This window comes from Notolepis coatsorum (genome assembly GCF_963971535.1).
Source record: "Notolepis coatsorum genome assembly, chromosome: 4".
Lineage (NCBI taxonomy): Eukaryota > Metazoa > Chordata > Actinopteri > Aulopiformes > Paralepididae > Notolepis > Notolepis coatsorum.
This window is the reverse complement of record NC_140168.1, coordinates 100015644-100028394: the sequence shown is the minus strand read 5'-3', so window position 1 is coordinate 100028394 and position 12751 is coordinate 100015644. Positions and strand designations below refer to the sequence as shown.

Sequence of the window (12751 nt, the reverse complement as noted above, 5' to 3'; positions counted from 1 at the left end):
GAACAGTGAGGACAGAGTATTCTCTCCATCATGTTCATATTTCACAGGGTGTAAGGTCATCTTGGAGCCACCAGCCTCCTCTAGATCTTGAAATAGTTCACCCTGTTCCTCTTTAATCTGTAGGGACTCTGGGTCCTGGGTTTGGTTAAACCATGAGGACTGAGGTTTCTCTTCATCATGTTCACTCTTCACAGGGACAGGATTGTATGTCAACTTCATGATATCAGCCTCCTGCAGACCATGGAGGTGCTCTCCCTCCTGACTGCTCCAGAGTTCCTCCTGTTCCTCTTTCATTTGTAGGGGCTCTGGCTCCTCCTGGCTCAGACTGGGGCTCCTCTCCTGCTGCTCAGGGGGAACCTCCTCTTCACAGACAGAGAGCTGTGGGGGGTCTGCAGGGAGGAATAATAATAATAATATGAGTAAAAAACATAAAGATGCAGTAGATAACTTTTCACCATTAAGTGAAACTCTGCAACTGAGAGTAAAACACAAGTGCTTTCAATCCATACTGGTTGGCTACAAAATGAGCCTATTTAATACAGTGAGGACATGTCCTCATCACGCTGTCAATCACAACTTGGAGGTTGATCATATGTTGTCAGGAGGTGAGAATGTAAACAAACGGAGTGAAACTTGAGGTTCTCCAAACTAAACAGGGTAACTGTGGATAGCTGAAATACTTTGGATTGTTAGCTTGACCAATAACCTTTTACTTGAGTTGGGGCACTCCTACACTGTAGGACTGAAATTAAAGCTGAAATTCTGCACTTGAAGCACACCTTGATTTCATTTGAAGTCCATTATGGTGTTGTACAGAGCCAGAATTGTGAAAATTGTGTCAATGTCCAAATATGTATGGACCGTCTGTATAAAGTCAGAATATAAGGCCCAGGGCTGAATGGAGTCCCCCACCGGGTTTATAAAAGTGCGCCTGATGTACTCGGATTCTTGTGGAGGTTATTGAGAGTAGTATGGGACAAACAGGTTATACCAAACGTTTGGGTTAGAGCAGAATTAATCCTAATTCCCAAGGAGAAAGAGTCCTCACTGTTAAGCCAGTTTCTGACTATATCCCTCCTGAATGTATAAGGTAAGATTTTCTTTACTGTACTGGCAGAGGCTAGCAAACTACCTAGAAAGAAATTGTTAAATAGACACAGCAGTGCAGAAAGCAGGAATCCCAGGGTTTGCCGGATGTATAGAACAGGGGTTCCCAAACTTTTCAGGCCGGGACCCAGAAAATAAGGCGTCAGAGAGCCGCGGCCCAATGCACATAGTCAGGCTTTTCTTTTTTTTTGCCAGGCGACCGATTTTTTAAGCCAAATATCACTTCAATCCTATTAAGTTAGTTCAAGTTAGTTATTCATTTATATGTGCTATTTATGAGAGGGCTAACTTGTTGCAAAATAATAATGATAATAATAATAATAATAATAATAATAATAATAATAATAATAATAATAATAATAATAATAATAATAATAATAATAATAATAATAGCCTCATTAAAAAACTATTGTTGCTTCGGTTGTTTTCAGCGTTTTATGTGCATAATCTGTTATTTAGTTTGAAATGTTCGTTGAAATAAGTAGATTTTTCGTTTTTGTTTATTTATTAAGTTAATATAAAACCATATAGTCACATTTTAGAATACAATAGAATAGAATTTTAGAATAAAACTAGAAACACTGTCCTGGCCTGCTTCTAAGTTCAGTGGCCTGATTTTATTTTTTTGGAAATCATCTCGCGGCCCTCCCGTGGCTGCTTGCGGCCCACTTTGGGAACCACTGGATAGAACACACAAGCATGCTATGGCACCAGATTCAATCAGCCAAGATAGAGAAAAGAGATTTACAGGTGGTATTTTTAGACCTGGCAAATGCGTTTTGCTCGGTACCGCATAGCCTTATTTGGTGCCTGCCGTGATTGTAAACTTGATGAAAGCATACTTCCAAGATATCCCTACAGAGTTTACAACAGCATGGCAAAGACTAGAGATAGCCATTATGGCAGGGTGATCCATTTCACCACTAGCGTTCACTAGGGGTGGGACGATACATCGATCCAGATCGATATATCGATCTAATTTCAAATATCAAGTAGGATCGATGTCACGTAAAACGATCGATCATTATCGATTCATTTTCCTGTTGCGCCGCGCGCAAGTCTCATCTAGAAACCGAAAGTAGAGCCATATGAAATCCGCGTTCACGGAATCGCGGACGGAATCGCGGAATTAACCAATAAAAATGGAATCAACTGCAAAACGTGGAATATTGCAGAATTTGGCCTAATCTGGACTGAAATGTAGTTTTTGGGTGGAACGTTTGGTGCACACACGACCGGGGAGGCGGGGACTCTACAGCGTGTTACACACAACACAGCCGCGGTGCTCAAGCGTCTGGCTGCTTCAGTGCTTCAGTGTTAACATCGTCAAGAAGCTAAACTATTCCACAATAAGCCCTCAATTCAAAGCAGAACAGTATCCTAATGACTTTTATGCCTCCGGTGATAAGGTGTTTTGCTAATTCTGTCAACGTTCCGTGGACTGGACCCGCAAAAACACTTGCGACACTATTGTGATTAAATAGCTATAACGTTAGGACGTTTAGCTTCTAGCTAAATCTAGTGCACCCATCCATTTGTTTAATCCAAACGATTGTCATTATACACTGCCCTTTATAAACTAAATACACTTAAATAGCTATGTAACGTTATAGGACTATCTATGGAAATGATAGCTTCTAGAAGTTCTAGCTAAATCTGGTGCACCCATCCATTTGTTTAATCCAAACGATTGTCATTATACACTGCCCTTTATAATCTAAATAAACTTAAATAGCTATGAAACGTTACAGTACATAGGACTATAGATGGAAATGATAGCTTCTTGCTAAATCTAGTGCACCCATCCATTTGTTTAATGCAAACGATTGCCATTATACACTGTCCTTTATAAACGAAATAAACTAAACTAAAGGTGCCTAAATTATGCATTACTATATTTCATCACAATATAATAGATATAGCTAGGTTACTGACATTGTCATTGTGATAATGTCAGTAGTAGCTAGCTGTATCTATTGTTTACACTTGAAATATGTATTTTTATTTTGTCACAATATTAATTGAAAAATATTGTGTAAAATTGAACTGTATTTCTGAGTTGCAGCACTTAAAAACATTAAATGGACTGTTATATCTTATTCAATTGTGGACATTTATTCATTCCCACTTATTAGACACTATTTCTGATGGTAAAATGAGCATAAAAGGCATTATACAGAATTCTGAAATATTAAAACGGAAAAAATGGAATTTGGGAAAAAATAAAATGGAATTTGGAAAATAATAAAACGGATTTCATATGGCTCTACCGAAAGCGCCGGCAGCTGGATTCGCGCGAGATCATCACGTGAAACGGGAAATCAAACCACCAACACAACAGTCAACAGCAGCTGCAGGATGGCTAACAACCAAAACATTGACGGTGAGGATATTATCTCTCCTAAAGGAAACAAATCAGCGGTCTGGACATACTTTGGGTTTCGGATGAAAGACGGGACAACAGACAAATCGCATGCCGTCTGCAAACAATGTAAATTAGAGATTCGTTACTCGGGAAACACGACAAACCTTGCTGTGCACCTCAAGAAGAAGCATGGCATTGATCCCCATGCCGCCGCTAGTGCGTCAGAGGCTGCGAAGTCAACAACAACACCAGTCTTGACAAGTTTCTTTCCGCAGAAACTGAATCACAACTCTAAAAGAGCGATGAGTATCACGGCTGCAATTACCAATTTCATTTGCAAAGACATGAGGCCGTACAGCGTTGTTGAAAACGACGGCTTTCGTGATCTACTCCATACTCTGGAGCCGCGATATACCATTCCATCGAGAAAGCACTTCAGTGAAACGTGTATACTGACACTCTACAATACTATTCGAAACGAAATAAAAGGTGAGCTAATGAACGCAGAACGAGTCGCTCTCACTACAGATGGTTGGACGTCATGTACCACAGAATCATATGTAGCTGTGACCTGTCATCATATTGACAAAGACTGGCAAATGAAAAAGTATGTTCTCCAGACACGCGTGTTGAATGACTCACACACGGGAGCAAATATTGGCACAGTTTTGACCGAAGAATGTGCAGAGTGGAATATAAGCGACAAAAGACCTGCGCTTGTAACGGATAATGCCAGCAACATGCTTGTAGCCGGAGTAGAGGCAAATATGTCGCCACACATAACATGCTTTGCACATACTATCAACTTGGCAACGCAGAAAGGCCTTAAATGTGCTGGTGCAGCACGTCTTTTGGGCAGAGTGAGACGGGTTGTCTCGTATTTCCACCGCAGCACGGTGGCAACTGCACTTTTAAAAGAGAAGCAGAAGTTGCTTGGACTTCCAGAGCACAAGCTAAAGCAAGACGTGATAACACGCTGGAACAGTTCATATGATATGCTCGAGCGTTTTTTGGAGCAACAAGCTACAGTGTGCGCCACACTGCTGGACAGAAAACTAAGAAAAGGTGCAAAGGACGTGCATACACTCAACGAGAGTGACATCACTACAGCTGAGGACTTGGTCAACCTGCTCGGACCAGTGAAAAGTGCCAGCACCATCATGTGTGAGGAAAAACAGCCCACTCTGTCTGTCATTGCTCCAATGAAAGCTAAACTGTTGGAGCATTTCAGCATCTCAGAGGAAGACTCCACCTTGCTGACAGAGATGAAGGAGGTAATGGCCGGCCAGCTTGGAGAGCGGTATGTGGGCTTGCATGAAGTCCTGCAGAGAGCATCTGCCTTGGACCCAAGATTCAAAAAGCTGCCATTTCTAAGTGAGGCAGAGAGAGCTGCAACATTCCAGGGTGTCATCCATGAGGCTGCAGAGCTGTGGGACCAGAAAGTAAGATCATATTATTTTGTCTATTTGTGTTTTAGAAATGCAAACACTATTCATAATGGATGTATTATTCATTACTTAAGATCATATTATTTTGTCTATTTGTGTTTTAGAAATGCAAACACTATTCATAATGGATGTATTATTCATTACTTTATTTAGTGTTGTAATGATTATATTTAATATTTGTGTGTGTGTGTGTGTGTCTCTACAGAATGACAGCGGTGCAGGTGCGGGTGGAGCCGAGTACACCTCCTCACGCATCTGATGACCAACCTTCTGATGAAGTGCCGGGGACGTCTCAGGCTCAAGCCACTGCACAAGGTGTGTGTGTGTGTGTGTGTGCGTGCGTGTGTAGGTTTCCTTTTTGTGGAAAGTGTTATTGACTCAATGTTATAAACATGTAAATTAGTTAAATAAAGGGGAACTTTTAATTTGTTCAGTGAAGTTCCCCTTTTATAATCAGCTAACAAGTGTTTGAAAGAGATATTTTGTCTTTCTGTGTCATTTCAGAATACGTTCCCGCTTCCAAGAAGTCAAAGGCAATTGAACAATGGTTTGGTGACACCTTCTGCGATGTGGACCCTCGTCAGACCAAGTCCTCCAGAGAGCGAGCCCAGGCTGAAGCTGCTAAGTATAAAGAGACTGCATCTTTGGCCCTCGGAGGTAATGTGTTAGAGTGGTGGAAAAGCCAGCAGACTGAGCTTCCTCTCCTGGCAAACCTTGCCAAAACATACCTCTGCATTCCTGGTACTACCTTCTGAGCGTGTTTTTAGCACTGCAGGTGACATTGTCCGTTCAGAACGCAGCTGTTTGTCTGCTGAGCATGTCGATCAGTTGGTTTTTTTGAAGAAAAACCTCCCAAAGAAGAACACTTAAGGACATACTTGACTGCCTGAGATGTCATGCACTGAAACATGTGGAATTGTTTACATTTGCTTTTTTCCAACATTTATATTTTTTATTTGGTTCAGAATAATTTGTTTGGCTCAACTCTGGTTTGAGAGGAAGATGCATGAAGATGTGACACTAATTATATCATTTGATGATCGTTTTTTATTGTGTTTTTGTGGAGTTTTTGTTTTCCTCAAGTGGACTCATAAGCTCATTCCCTTACGGTTATGTGCGGCCAGCGAGGTCCGTCTTACTTTTATTAGCATCATGTATATAACATATTGGCATGCCACTGTCTACAGATGTATTATTTATGTATGTTACATTGTGTATATACCTTTTGTACAGTTTGACATCTGGATTGAAGATTATTGAAGAGAAAATAAATCAACCAGTATCTGAAGAACCATGGCGTTGTGTGTTACCTGGAGGGAATGATAGCTTCGATATGCAGACTTGGCAGCAGAAACTGAACAGTGAGGATGTAAAGCTAGGGTTTGTCAGGTGGAAGTATGATGCAGATGATTTATAGCACGATCAACTTCATCATTATTGGGAGAGTTGGGGATTTGTGGGCGGAGCTTGCAAAAAGTGGTAAATGAGATGTCAGTGGATTTGTTTGAGGAGAAATAATGTCAGCTGGGGGCCAACGTAAACAAAGGGTACGAGTATTCCTTTTCTTCTCTATTGTTGCCGTTTCATGTGTAATATTGTAGGAATAGTATTTTTGACATAGAATAACATAGGGAGTTTCGGCATGTGGGAAAAGTGGAGCTGGCATGGAGGGGGTGGTTCTGGGACGCTGGAACTAACCGCTGAGCCCGAGGTTAGGGGCCTAACTTGAAGAAACACCAGTGAAGGGGGGTGCCCACTTGATAACCCTGGTCTCTTGCTGCTTTTGTTGAGCCTTCCAGAGGTGTCGTGGGCCTAACTTGAAGAAACACCAGTGAAGGGGGGTGTGCCCACTTGATAACCCTGGTGATATGCTGGCTCTTGCTGCCCATCTATCTGCATGCTGGGTTGTGACGGCCATTTGGTTTCTTCATTGAGTGTTTATCCTTATCGTTAGGGCACAAGTATCTTGTGTTTTATTATAATATAAATAATGTTAATGAGATTAAAGTCAACATTTATAAAGTCAAAATAAAGTCATGTTTACAGATTAAAGTCAACATTTATAAAGTCAGACTAAAGTCATAATGTTTACAGATTAAAGTCAACATTTATAAAGGGATAATGTTTACAGATTAACACATTCGGGGCCATTGGGATTAGACGGGCCCACTCTAGGAGGCCAGCTTTTCATTACGTTTCACTGTGCGTGAGGTTGTTTGTAGAGCTAAATCTATATTTTATAGTATTGCTATGTGTCCATTGTCAATTGACAGTATAAACCTTCCCTTCAATATGCCATAAAGAAAAAAAATTTTCATCAATACGTTCCCGTTTTATAGCGTCGTGAATATGAACGTTATATCGGAATGGTCTGGTATAATTCCTGCTATAGGGCGCTAAGCTAATAACGGTAAAACGATTGGCGTTTCGGCCATACACGCGCTAGAGTTCAAATAAAAATGCATATGATCGGTATCATGTTCCACCATGACTGCATGATGCATCTTACCTGTGGCCGGTTGGATTCCAAAAATAATTTCCCAGTTATTTGATCGCCATCTGGTAGATCGATATGTCCATTGGCTGATGCTATATTCCTTTACTGCATACTGAATTTGGAGTCGCAAAAAGTATTCCAGGTGATCTGGTGAAGCCATAGCTTCAGGCTAACAGCAAAGCTAACCCGGAGCGAAAAAAAAGTGACACCCGGTCTGCAACAGGGGAAACTGCATTCTCGAGACAGTGCCAATACCAGGATCTGGCCAGTACTGCACTTTCGGAGTCCCAATATGCCTTTCCCAGCCAAAATACAGCTCTGTGACAACATCCAGGATATTAAAATGGAATAAAAGCAAAAACGATTGGATGGTTGGCCTTCAAAGGTCGGCTCCCAAACACATATATATACGTGGTTGGCCCTGAACCAGTTAAAGTCAACACTTATAAAGTCATGTTTACCGATTAAAGTCAACATTTATAAAGTCAGACTAAAGTCATAATGTTTACAGATTAAAGTCAACATTTATAAAGTCATCATAATGTTTACAGATTAAACATTTCCATACTTGTTTCCATGCAGTCCAAACAGCTCTTCTCCTGGTCCAGCTGTGACGGTTTCATGCAGTCCACCAAACAGACAGACAGTTATCTCAAACCAAGGTGTGAGAGGCTATGAGGGGTGGTCATATTCAGACAAATTTTGGGGGAAAGTAAGGAAAGAAATATCAGTAAATTTTTCATTCATCCTAACAAAACAAATATCTAATTTTTCAGTTGAAATTCATCAAATCAAATTTATTAAGACCCGACAACACACGTTAATGTCCCCATGGGCTGGACACGTCTTCTTTAACACTTTGCGTGCCAGCCACGACATATGTCGTTATTTCATGCCCCCCGTTGAGTGCAGACGACGCAAATTGTCGTATTTTTTTTTATTCGCGATCTGAATTCATATTTCATCAACCGAGTCTCCCGTTGGTACAGCAACCCCTCTAGGAACTCCGATGGGAAAATACCACCTGCTTTGGCGAGGGATCTGATGAACAGGGAAGTGATCGCGAGATGGAAAGCAGCCTGGAATATATATTTACAACAGCCAATAATCAATCAATAAACGCAATCGATATTTGGAATGGCGATCAGGAATTGGAATAATCTTTTTGGAGAACATCTGATCTAAGGTAAGGAGTCTATGTTACCAGTTTTAGGATAATCAGAGCTGTTTTCGCTGAGATAACAGCGTGTCCCGTATGTGTATATGTGTGTGTGTGCTGTTGAGGAAATAAGAGAAACGATTTCTCAGCTCGCTTCTATAGCGTGCATAAGTACACATATACTATCGATAATCTAGCGTTTATTTGAAAACGATTCATAAATAGGCAGACAAATGACAACGTGTCTAGTGTATTCGAGAATATTCCAATAAATGCCGTTTATGAGGGAATCTTTCTATTTTCCTGAAATTTGAGAAAACGATAGCTTTTCGAAATGCTATAAAAAGGATATGAACCGATTAAAAAACAATCCGTTTCGACAATGTTGACTGCAAACAAGTCATTGATAAGTCATCGTTAGTGTTACATCCCCTCACACTCCAGTTCTCAGGCTGCAGCTGGTTTGAAAGCGAAATTAAACCGGCTTCTCTGCTGGCTGTGGCTCCAGGAGAGTTGAACAGTTCTGGCTCTGCTAGTTTCTTTTCTATCTTTTGGCGCTTTTTTGGTGGACAAACCACCGCACATGTGCACCGTGACTCATGACTGGAGACTAGCTCTGCTAGCCTACTGTGTAGACTGTTTCAAACTGTATTTTAAATTAGAAAGCAAACAAAATAAATGGACAAGAGAAAAATACATCTCAATTTGGTCAGTATTGTCATTTGCACAAGCAAAGCCATTACTTTAAGTTGCAGGCAAGAAAGACAAGCCTGTCCACTGTCTCTGGTTTTAAAACTGCCCTGTTGCAGGTCACACAAAAAAAACTATATTTAAATTTTTCTGTATTTTTTTCCCCCCGATATCGATTATTAAAATATATCGCAATAATTATCGTTATATCGCCCAGCCCTATTCTGATCTATGAATATACGCCTATGATATTTAGGGATGGGTACCGAATTCGGTACTTTTGAGGTACCGAACCGAAACACGTCGGTACTACCGAGTATCGAATCAAGTGAGATACAAAAAAAAAATAAAAAAAATTACTTTTTATTTTTTTTTTACTTTTCATGTCAACGTTCACACGCACAATATATGCTTACCTAGGATTTGACTTGATTCAACAACAAAGCAGTCGGAGCAATGGCAAGCCAAAAACTGTCGAAATTGTAGTTATTTGAAGTTTGGATTTTTTTTTCACGACTGAGGTAGGTCAATTAAATTTCTTGAGACTAAAGTACAGAAAAAAGGTACTGTTGGGTACCGGTATCGATTCACAGGTACCGGTTCAAATGTGAAAGGTACCCATCCCTAATGATATTGCATTTCATTTGATCCAAAACATCCAATTGGTTATTGGTGCAGGCAGCTGTTGTTTTTGGCCGATCAGATGTTTTTGTCTTCCAAGTGGTTGGACAAACTAAATAAACTAAGTACACTAAATTAAATGACAATACAACTAAATGCAATATTGTGGACATCTACAGAAGATTGATTGTTTGGTCAACTGTAAATAATACAACTTTACCATGGACTCCTAAGCCAAGCTAAACTAGGATAATGTACATCAGATAAACAGATGAGAAACACTGCTAAGCTAACGTTAGTTCTGGATTTTGCTAATGAAGGGCTAATATCTGAGGCTGTCGCGGCTAATAATAATAAAAATAAAAGAACAGCCATGTATGGTCACCACAGATAATTCAACAATTGGATAACAGATTTCTACCACTACTGAACAAGCCCCGGATCACGTTAGATCCTCCACACCGCTCAGTAAGGACTGGAGTGCTTAAAAAAAGGCCACAGCAACAGCAAGCAAGCTGGCACTAACGTTACTAGGTCAACAACGTGTGTGTCTGTGTGCCCGTTGGGCTGCACGATTTTGGGAAATAATAGAATTGCGATTTTTCTGACAGATATTGCGATTGCGATTACATTTGCGATTATAATTTTTTTTAAGCAGCCCCACAGAGGTTTATTGTAAAATGCGGCTTGCATCTGGTGGGTCTGTTCGGGACACCGAGTCTGAAAATGTTTCTTTTTACCTGGGAATCGATACCGGTACGGTACCCAACGCGGTACCTTTTTTTCTGTACTTTACTCTCCCTCTCTGAAGTAAACTTCACAACACACAATCTAAAACCCCTCCCTCTCCCAAACTGTTCCTACAACAATTTTTTTTATGTTGCATGATCATGTATATTTATTTTGTATTATAATTTTTTTTTGTTTAAATATCAACATTATCTGGCAATCCTCAGTAAATACTATCAAACTCCTCTGATGTCAGACCAGATATGAGACGTGTGCACACACACACACAGAGAAAAGGAGAATGGCTTAAATGATTTTAGAATACTTCAGCTAATGAAGTTAAATGTTTATTATCATCAACTATCCAGTTAGTTTTTATAGTGCAACGTTTTTCTACTTTTCTACATTAATTGAACCAGTAGAGAGAGAGATGCCCCCCCCCCCCCGAGCCCCCCCACCCTTTCCTTACTCAGCTCAGATGTTTTCTCTGTACTGAGCAGGGTTAGCTAGGAACAGCTTTCTCAAGCTTCGCACCTTGGGCATGGAATGGGCTACAGGACCATTATCCACTTAGACACCCCGGTCTCTCTTGGTGAATTTAAATCTGTATTACATAACTTCCTACAAGAAGAATGTTGCTGCTTTCTGTAGTCGGTTCCCAACTGCAAAATTACTGTATTACCCTGTATTATACACTTTTACTATCATGTAGACTATTCTGCTTTGTGTTTTTGTGTTTACATGTGATGTATTGTATATTGTATACATGCACATTTATTATGTTCTTGTGTGATGTATCGCAAATGTTATTGCGGTCATCTTGGCCAGGTCTCCCTTGCAAAGGAGATCTTGTATCTCAATGGGACTTCCTGGTATAAAAAAATTTAAATAAAAAATGTAATTGCAAGCTTGGCGATTTGATAATTGCATTATTCCAAATCGCGATTTCGATTAAAAAACGATTAATCGTGCAGCCCTAGTGCCCGTCTGCCAGTTCTTCAAGCCAGTGGCCATCAGGCTCCACAACCGGGGGCACAGACTGCTGCCAGCAGCTGGAGAACTAATGGCTGCAGAACTTGAGAACCATTAGGAATGTCTGACTCTTAACCACCAAGCCCTGCATGGACTATAACACATTATGACCGATAGACAGACCATCATCTGCACCTTTGTGTATACTGTTTACTTTGTCATATTTTATATTGCCTATATTTCTTGTAACTTATATTATGACCAATAGGGTATACGCTTTATTTTATAAAAAAATATTTTTAGATTAAATTTGTTTATTGCCTATATATATTTAGGGCTGTACCGAATGCTTCGAAGCTTCGATCATAATGTTGACATTCGAATTCTAAATCAACATTCTAATTTTTCATAATTCTTTTTAATCTTTTTTTTATGTGTCTATTCAATCTGTTTAACACTTTGAGTGCCACGCCGGGTTTTCCTTTTTACCCCCTGAATGCCACCATCGGCGCCAATGTTAACGTTAATATCGCCTAATCTATGTTTTAAATTATGGCTATGTGTCTAATCTGCCCATCGCATTATCAAAGACTATTTTCCAGTCAGTGCTGTCAAGGCAGATTGGTTTTTTATCGCGTCATTTCCGTTTCAGAGCATTTAGAAAAGCACCCCGTTTTGAGATAAAAACAGCCCATTCTGGACCATTCTATGAAAATCGTCTTTTACTGGAATATTCCACAACGTTGATATTCGTCGGCCTTTTTATGAATCGTTTTCAAATAAACGCTAGATGATCAATATTATACGTGCACGCAAGCACATTCGGGCCGCGCACGGATAATCGCCACGTTGATTTCCTCTTGGACCTTTACAGTGAAACCGAAAGAGCCCATTTCACAAAACAGCTTATAACTTCATCAAAATTAGTCTGATTATCCTAACACTGATAACATAGAGTCCTTACCTGACATCAGATGGTATCCAACTGGTATATTCCAATTCCTGATCACCATTCGAAAAAAACTCGATAAGTGTATAGATCCAACGCGATACAGTAGAACTCCATGATCAGCGGGGCTCAGAGGCTCCAGAATGAACTGTGGTAACCCCAGCTGGATCAGTGGACTGGAAAATGTGGAGTACCGGATTTTTTTTCCCCATCC

At 40.2% G+C, this 12751-nt stretch overlaps 1 long non-coding RNA gene across 1 annotated transcript in view; it reads right to left on the bottom strand.

Moving 5' to 3' along the window:
- Nucleotides 1-275: 275 nt before the first annotated feature.
- Nucleotides 276-12751, bottom strand: part of LOC311226922 — a 29690-nt gene continuing 17214 nt past the window's right edge. The window contains exons 3-4 of the long non-coding RNA XR_014619558.1: nt 7986-8089; nt 276-389 (exon numbers count right to left, since the gene is read on the bottom strand). This is a non-coding gene — a long non-coding RNA (uncharacterized lncRNA). The remainder of the gene's footprint in view (nt 390-7985; nt 8090-12751) is intronic.